The sequence below is a fragment of the Phodopus roborovskii genome, unplaced genomic scaffold (assembly GCF_943737965.1).
Source record: "Phodopus roborovskii unplaced genomic scaffold, PHOROB, whole genome shotgun sequence".
Classification (NCBI taxonomy): domain Eukaryota; kingdom Metazoa; phylum Chordata; class Mammalia; order Rodentia; family Cricetidae; genus Phodopus; species Phodopus roborovskii.
The window spans coordinates 21,707,690-21,717,456 of record NW_026126514.1 but is presented as its reverse complement, the minus strand read 5'-3'; positions in this window follow the sequence as shown (position 1 = coordinate 21,717,456).

The following is a 9,767-nucleotide window of genomic DNA, read 5'->3' as shown; positions in this document are numbered from 1 at the left end:
TAGCAATCCCAAATTGGAACACTACTGGCTGACCGCTACCCGCAGGAGGCTGATGGGCTCCTGTGGGGAGGGCGGACCATGTTTTCATGCGGCAATTTGATGGTCGCTTTGGACTTTGCTAGGTGAAACGGAGCTTCCCAGCGGGGAGTGGGGGGTGGTGGTGTCAGGAAATGAATTTTGCAGGCGGAGGGAATGAGGTTTCCAGGAGAAAAACAGCATCTTGTAAGACCTGCAAGAAGGGAGGAGGCCAGTGCAGATGGAGAGTAACAAGTCAAGAGCTGGGGAAGGGGCCAAAAGGAGCCAAGAGCAAGGAGTGTGAACTATCCCGAGGTAATGCAGGCAGGGCTTTGTGTGGGTGGGGGGTGGTGCTGAGGAGTGACCCACTGCAGTAGTGGGGCTGAGGTAGAACTCCAGGATGCCCCAGCAAAGAGACACATACAGAAGGGAGCAACCTTGTCAAGGACATGTGTCCTGCTGTCCAGTGACATTCAAAGGACCCACCGCTCTCTTTTTTTTCCTCACTCTCACCCTGGCCCATCTGTCTGATTAGGATCCTGACCTGGTGGCTATTGGTTTGGCACCTGTTGCTAGCTTGCAGGTAACATGCAAAGGTTGACTGTACTTTCAGGGTTTCATTTGCCCATTGACCCAATAAATATTTATGAAGTATTTGTATAGAGGCCAGGTGGTGTACTAGTGATCAGAGGCTACAAAAGAGAGAACACGTTTCCTGATCCCGGTATTTGTCAGCTCTTTCCGAACTTGATACTGCACGAGAATATTCTGGAAAGATTTTTTTTTTTTAATTTATTTTAAGTACTGCTGGTTGGGCTGTACTTTCCCCAGGTTGACTGAGTCTGAATGGTTTGGCAGTATGCTATGGGATGCTTATCAAGCTGCATCATTAAAGCTCTGCTCTGGGTGCTGGTACTGGGTCAGAACCACCCATCCTTAGAGGAATGCTGTTTACTTTTCTTTTGCAGAGATGATAGGGGAGAACAAGCCCAGAGTCTGGCTACCCTCTGAGGGACCCCAGACAGGGCCAGTTTTGTTGAATCATGCCCGGAGGTTTCCCTGGGGTTTGAGGATTACCTTTCCAGTTCCTTGCTAAAGACTAGTCCTTGAAATCTGATTAAGTATTTATCAGTGGAGAATGTACTATGGCAGTTCAGACACAAATATATTCACAATCCACTCGGGAAGACAGAATAAAATTGTGTCTAAGAGTAAATAAATATGGGATAAGGAGATAGATAGCTCAGTTGGCAAAGTGCTTGCTATGCAAACATGGGGCTCCCCCAGCCCCAGACAGAGGAGATGTGGATGAGGTTGGGGTAGTGGGGAGGTAAGGGGGGAGGGAACAGGAAGAGAGGAGGGACAGGAAACTGCAATCAGGATGTAAATAAATGAAACATTTTAATTAAAAAAAAAAAAAGCACAGAATGATAGTGTGTGTTTGGGAGGTGGAGTCGAGCAGACTCCTGCAGTGTGCTGGCTAGTCACCCATCTTACTCCAGGCCAGTGAACAGCCTTACAGTCAACACCCAAGAAGTGGTACCCAAGGTTGTCCTCTAACTTCCACATGCGTGCTTGTATGTGCACGTGTGTGCAAGCGCACACACACATTACATACAATACACACATACCACATACAACACACACATACCACATACAACACACACATGCACACTACATACAACACACACACCACATACAACACACAGACACCACACACTACATACAACACACACACACACCACATACAACACAACATGCACACACAAATGCACATTCACAACACACACAAATGCACATTCACAACACACACACACGCACTCACAACACACAAATGCACACTCACAGCACACACACATGCACAACACACACAAATGTACAACACACACACACAAACATGAACACACACATACACAGCCATTTCGGACCCTAGAAGAGTCTGTTATCTTAAAAACCTGCTGTTATCCTGGATGTTGAGGCAAACAACACAAATTAATAAAGTCCTCTGGGTGACACAGACATGTAAAACAAAATGTCCTCAAAAATCCAGGCTGGAGAGACAACTCAGCATTTAAGAGGCTGGCTGCCCTTCCAGAGGACCTGGGTTTGAGTCTCAGCACGTACATGATGGCTCACAACTGTCTGTAACTCTAGTACCAGGGGATCCTATTCTGGCCTCCATAAGTGCCAGGCATGTATATGCTACACAGACATAAATGCCAGGAAAACACCCACACAAAATAATAAATAAAAACTTGTTATCTGAGTTAATTTTTGCATTGTTATGATTGTGCTGAAATACCCAGCTGTTTCTCTCCACGGGGGTGACTGACATTGATTTAGTAGCACCCAATTCTTGCTCCTGGCAATACTACAGATGGTTGACAGAAGTTTGTGCATAGTCTACTCCATTATGTCCCCAAAAAACTGTGGCTTAAAATGGCAGGACTCAAGAGTCTGGATATATGGGTAAAAGTGACTTCCACCAGGACAAAATCTCTGTACCACTGTCCCAGCATTGCCTCAGACCTGGAAACTGAGGCAGGTGGGAAGAGGCTGTGGTCTCCTTGGGGGAGAAAAGGAAGCTAAGTCTCTGTTACAATCCTGTGTGGCTCTTTTCAGGCCCGACCACAGAGATTTTACCCAAAAGGCCTCACAGAAAAGTTCCCTCTCCACTCTGACTCTGAACCTAGTCAACATGGCAGTTTGTGGAGGGGCTGCTGCCACAGGTTTCAGAACATTCCCTCGGGGCCTGCTCTTCCAAGGGTTACATCCAGACGCCTCTCTGCAGCGGGCTTTCTAAGGCTTCGTCTGAGGCTCTCTGACTGGAGTTCAGGAGGGGAAGGAAAGTTTAGAGAGCCCCCTTCCATTCCTCTGCTCTCTTCATTCTCTCATGCCTGGCTCACCTCCAGACTCCAAACAGACTGCCAGAGCCTTTGTTCAGGCCTCCTCCCACATCTGTGCTGGCCTCCCACACCCCGTGCTTGGTGGGGGAGAAATGGAGTCACTCTTGTATTTACCATGGCAGTCATGAGGCTACGCTTTCATTTGGGGACTGCTTTAACTAGCCAGTCTGACTACTCTCCCCGCTCAGCTAAGCTCATGACATGAAGACTCTCCTGCTTGGGGGGAGCAATTACTCAGGCAACCCACTCTCTGAGGGTGACTGTTTTGTTTCCCCTTCTGTGTTGCCATTTCAGTTGCAGATTCTGTGCCTGTGCACCTTAGCACACCTTCTCTCTGACTCTTTTACACACACACACACACACACACCCTTGTAGTTGAACAGAATCAGCAAGGAGGAGTAGAATAAGATAGGCACCTGACCTACAGGAAGCCTTTCGACTAGGATTACCCAACCTCAGAGACTTAACTTTTTGAGAATATTTCCTTTACAAAGAAGACACAAAGAGCTCATGGGGTAAGTGAATTGGTGGGGGAATACGGGCAACGGGCAACGATGATGACTAGGCTTCCTTCTCTTCCTGACTGGGAAGCTCCTGTACTGGGCCATGCCTCCTGGAGCTTAGGAGAAAGTAGGAACTCTGGGAAGTCTACAGCCCCACTGGGAAAGGGGCAGTAGGGGGTTCCCAAACTTGAGCTGCCAATGCCATCGCTTGGGCTAGTCAAGCACAGATTTGCTGTCCCCCTCCAGAGGCACTGACCCAGAGGTTGGAGTAGGTTCTGACAGTTTACATGTCTAACATGTCAGCGGCTGCTGAGGATCACTGGGTGTGCCACACCACCGTAAATAACCAAAAAGTAAGTGAGCAAGTGTTGTGAGCACAGGCAGGCTGGAGGGAAGATGAGGTTAGGGGAACACTGCTGTAGCTCTTCAGAGAGCCTCTGTTTCCTCTCTTTTCACTCCCCAGCCCCATACTTTTTAGACACTTCCTCACAGCATTTACATTCTTACATTTTCTGGGAAAACACTGGCTCTGGCCCGTAACTGAGGCCAAAGTTGCCAACTTCAGGGTCTTCTTTGGAGCTGGAAAAAGAGGAAGCCAGATCAAATTCCTCTGCCAGCACTCTTCATCACTGTCCTCTTCAGACCGCAGTGGGACGGATGGCCCTGGAGCCCAAACGGATGCCTGGTCACCATATCAACCTACAATCTTCTGGAAACTTCTCAGACCTTTCTGGCTCTGCAGGTGGAGTGTGCAATCACACATGAACACAGTGCCAACTGTGTCATGCTGTCTGCAGTTGAGATTTCCACTTACTTTTATTGTTTTTAAACTTGAGATAAGAGAGTTACAAACCACATGGTTTTCTGTACCCCCACCCCAAAAAAAAAAAAAAAAAAAAAAAAAAAAACATTTCCAAGAGTCCCAGGTAGAGCCTGGGGCCTTTCCTTCACCCTTGATGTGGACATGGAATAGATATCTGTAAGGAGTCGCCCCTGTATCCATTCCAGTAAAGCCTGTACGTGGCTGGCACATCGAAGTCTCCCTGGAGATGGGTGAGGCTTTGGACACGCTTCCTGAAGCCACAAGAAAGAGGAGGCTGTTGATTCACGAGCAGCTGCTTCCTGGAATTACAATGCCATGCTGCTCTGAATAGTATTTTCCCAAGGTGATGTGTGCTGTTACGACATTCCTGTTGGTCCCCATTGGATCTTCCTGTAAGTCAAACCAGAAAGTTACCCAAACCAACATTCCTGCCTTGCAACAGATCACAGGATTCCAGACATAATGTTTCTAACATGCCTTTCAATTCCTCCTGGGAGCAGGAATCCATTTCTGTCAGCCTCTGCCTGTCATCAGCCATCACCATGGGTTGTCTGACAGGCCACAGAGTCATGAGGAAGTGGCATGTGGCACTAAGTCAGCTGGGAAACACAGGCCTTTGCAGATTCCCCTAACACGAGGGTCAGCTGAGAGCAGCCCCACATGTCACAGAGATGCATTCTCTGTCCCTGCCCTGCTCTTGACCAGTCTGACACGAAAGGTCATGGTGGCCTATACTAAATCAGCTTGACTTTTCTTGGGTTGGAAGTGTCCCTGCTTTATCCTGGTATCTGATTGTGTTGCTTCTGTAGGAGATTGATTTTGATTGGCAATGGAAAACCTCATGGGTGGGATTACTGTGGAAGTTTTACCACAGCCCCTGGCATCCATATACATACACAAAGAGTCTGGGATATTATGGTAGAGGTTCCACTCAAGCCCCCTACTCTCTCTCTCTCTCTCTCCAAACCCTGCTGCCAAAAGAAAGCCCACCAAATGATGACCCCTCCCCCAGAGATGCTTAAGACCACTCTCACAGGGTATTTAAACTGCCCCCTCACCCCATCTCCCTTTCCTCTCTGGAGCATCGTATCCATTAAACGTGGGCTTTTTCTAATTCGGTTTGATTTGGTCTGATTTGGATTGCTGCATCCACAGAGAGGCTTCTGGGGTGTAGAAACTTTTCAAGTGGCAGTGGCGAATGTGCAGGGAAGCAAGGACACATTTTCCATTTTTCTCATTCAATGATGCCTCACCTTATACAAAAATAAATAATAATAATAAAAAGACACACAAAAACGTTTCCATAATGTTTTTGTTTTTGAGACGTGGTCTCATGTAGCCCAGGTTAGTCTTGAGCTGGCAGCCAGGGATGATCTTGAACTTCTGATCATCCTGCCTCCACTCCTGGAGGGCTGGGATTATAGGCATACGTCATCACACCCAGTTTTATACAGTGCTGGGGACCAAACCCAGGGCCTTTGTGTGTGGTAGGCAACTGAACTACAGTGCAGTTCCTGGTTCTACTTTCACCATCCTCTCCAAGCAAATGGGAAGCTAACGAGAGTGGAGGTATCTAGGAATAAAGCAGATGGAACTGAGAAATAGGAGGCTACTCTCAGAAGCATTAACTGAACTCTGTGCTCCTCTAATATAAACTGGAAACTGACTTTTCCCTCCTTTCTTTCCTCCTTCCCTGATTGATACTTTTGCCATATTCAGAGAATTGCTGAGCTAAGAGGCTGTACTTTGGGGCTGTCAAGAAGACTCAGTGGGTAAAGGCCTTTGTTTTCAGGTCTGAAGACCTGAGTTTGATCCCTGAAAACCCCATGGTAGAAGGAGAAAAAGGACTCCTGTAAGTTGTCCCCTTCATACATGAGCTATGTGAGTGCATGCATGTAAACACACACACACACACACACACACACACACACACAGACCACTTTCAAAATCAATCAGTTATGCTAAAAATAACTGCAATTTGTAATGACAGTTAGTGGTTTGCAAGTTACCCTACTTTTCCTCTTTATAGTCTTATCAGGAGGGTAATAAAATCTTTACTCCCCAGTCACTGTTGGTCTCAAGCATTTTGTATAAGAGATATTCAATCTATATTGCTATTTAATTGATGAGGGCAAGGGTTAGGAGCAGTGCAGGGTAAAAGCACGGTCAGGTTTTTTATCCATGTCTCCTGACTCCCATGTTCATATTCTTTGTAGCCCATAGCATGCACTAAGAGTTGCTGCCAGCAGTCCCCAAAATCAAAGCCATCCCCAGAAGCAAGTTCTTGGATGGCCCGCTGTCTAGCTCTAACGTTCTGAGACTGCAGTGAGTGTCCCAGCAGCAGAGGAGCATGCCGAGCCTGAGGCTGCAGAGTTGCTCCACAGCACATGCGGTCCTCACAGGGCCTGGTCTGGTGCTTTAGTGGGGTGCAAGGTGAACAGAGAAGCCCCCTCAGGCCATGCCTTACCCTTTGAGGTGGGTGGTAAATGCTTTCTTAACTCTCTTCTTCCCGCTATTTACTACAGGATCAATTCTGCAAAGCTTCCCTCAAGACTTCATTTTCTAATGGCTGTGTATCTTACCTCTGAGAACACATCTCTTTTGACATTAAATTGTGTTGAGAATTTATTCTCTAAGTACCAAATTTACATCATTCCTACCCCTCTCCCCTCTCTCTCCTCTTGCCAACTTTTCCCGTATCCCTACTGCAATTCATAATCTCTCCTTCTGTATTATTATCTCTATCTCTCTCTCTCAACTCTTTCTGAGTCCATTTGTTGTTGCTCTTATGTATGTGTGTTTAGGGCTGACTGCTTGGACCTGAATAACCCATCTCTAGGAGCTTGTCCTTGTAGAAAACTAATTCGTTCTGTGAGAAGTTGTCCATTGTCTGTCACTCTTCACCTTGTGAAATTTAGCCCATCCTCATTGGAATATCAGCTGGTATTGTCATTGTACAGGTATGCTGCAAGACACAATCTTGCAGCAGACTTCCTGGTCCCTCGGCTCTTACAAGTGTTTGCCCCCCCCCCTTCTGCAATATTCCTTAAGTCTTAGGGGAAGGATTGAATTGTATATAAAATTGCTGGGCACCCATGCAATCACTTATTCTCTGCATTTGGACCAGCCATGCATCCCCACAATGGTCTTCACCTGCTGCAAAGGAGGCTTCTGAGAGCCACACATATAATGCCTCTACTTTTCTCCATGAAGACTGCATCAAGATGGACTAGCAGCTAGAAATGGAGGCCAGGAGCATGCTGACAATGCTCCTCCATCCTCTTCACCCTCTTCCATCTTTGACTTCGTTCCATCCTTGTTCTCTGGGAGAAAGAACCCTTTTCAGCCAGATCCAGGAAGCTGACCCATAATTTACCTAAGACTTGGACATGAAGCCTTCAGTCCCAGGTTCTGGCTGCACATTGGAACCATCTGGAGAACTTTCATAATCTCACTAATCCAGGCGGGAACTCCAGTGCCCCTGGAATGCTAGGACTTGGCTTTCATTTCCCCTGACTAATAATTGGTGTTAGGCAGGGTCACGTGGTGATAAACTGGCTGAGGGTATGAGACCAGGGGAGTGTGTAAAATGCTGGCCACGTTTGAGAAAAGCCTGTGATTCTCTCAGGCAGTTGCTCTTGGAATGCTCAGGGAGGGAGTGATGTTGAGTAAGCTGTCAGGGCATTGCCCTATTTGGTCCTCCTCCTGGGTGATTAGTGCTTTTATTTTATAAACAAGGAAACTGAGTCTCCAGTGGTTCCAATATCCAACCTTCCCCAGGCCCCATGACAATAGCTGGTAGAGCAGACCCAGGTCAATCCAGTTCTGCCTGGAATGTAATTTATTAATTTATTTATTTATTTTGACTGATGGACCCTCTGCCCAAGGCTAGTCATCAGAGCACAATGACAATGATTTTTTTTTTCATGACTTGATTCCCAGGGATGGTGCTGTTTAAGCTTTCTGAAGTAATAATGAGAACAAAGGTTCTTGCCCATTTCCATAGTGTAAATATTCCCACCACTGCTGACTAAGCTATCATTGAGTTCAGGAAACTGTAACTTGGGAAAAGATGTGGTACTGGCCACTGTTGGAGCAAGTGCATGCATCCTGCCTTTCATGCTAAAAGCCATGTGTCCCTTTAATCCCAGAGCAGGACTTCCTTTTAACACACACCTCCCCAAACAGATCTACACCTGGACTACCACACTGGTAGGAAGGTGTTTAACTCTTGTTGCTAGAAGGCAGTCAAGCACCAGGAACATAGAAACGTGTGTGAACCTCAGGGGTTTCCTAATGCCCACAGAATGTTAATTCTGTGATCACAATCCCAAAAGACATCTCTTCTGCTGGGGTGCTAAGAAGCATTTGCTTGATTTCCTAGCTGAGCATTGGGTATACATGTGCTGAGTTCCTTTGGCAATGCTGAGCCCAGACTCATGACCATATAGTAGAGCGAAGCAGCAAGGGTTTGGGCATGCAGCCAGTAGAAACACGATGGGGAGCCAGCTCCAGGACCGCTTGGATCGGCAGTGCAATTGTGGTATGCTTGCAAAGCCTATTCCAGACTGTGGCATGCTGTGGGAAAGGGCTCCTGTCCATCATTCTCACCCAGGATGCAGACTGCACATGCCTACTGATGACAAACTCTTCTCTCAGAAGGATGCCCATCAGACATTTGGGTACCTCTTTGAAAATATTCATTTCTATACTAATGCAAGCTCCATAATCCTTCTTGCATCCTGATATGTCCTGGTTCTAACTCTAGGGTTTGCATAACTAAGCTAGTCCCTTTCTGTGTAGCAGGCAGCACAACCAAGGTAGACCAATGTGTCAGTCAGCTTTCCATCAATATGATGAATCAAGCCCTAAAGAGGAAAAGTTTATTTTGATTCGTGTTTTCAGAGGTTTCAATCCATGGTCTTTTGGCCTGCTGCTTCGTAGAGTATATCACAGCCAGAGAACTGGATAGAGGCATTCTGTTTACCTCCTAGATGCTCAGAGCAAAAAGCAATGGGAAGAAACTAGGAGCCCAATGTCCCCATAAGAGCATATCATTAATGACCTCATAGGCCCCTCCTCCTCACCTCCTTTGGGGACCACCAAGTACCACCTTGGGGACAAAGTCATCAACACATGGTCCCAGGGGGAACATTCAAAATTCAAACCACGAATTCAGGCCTAGTCCCCACATCTCAAGAGGCCAAGGCAAGAGGGTCATAAGTTCAAGGCAAGCTTGGGCTGTATGGTAAGATCCTGTCTCAACAATAACAGAAAGATCTAAACCACGGCAGCTGGATTATGTTATAGGGACAAAAGCTGGTCATAGTCCCTGTAGCATTAAACAAAATTAATAACAAACAATAGCAATTATTCCTAGCTTATCCAAAATACACTTCAAAGGGTCTGTGGGCTCATGTTTATCACTCACTGATCCAAACTGTCAGAATCCAGTCTCCATCTCTTAATATTGCCACTCCCTGGAGGAAAAAGACCCTTTTGTCAGCACTGAAATTACTA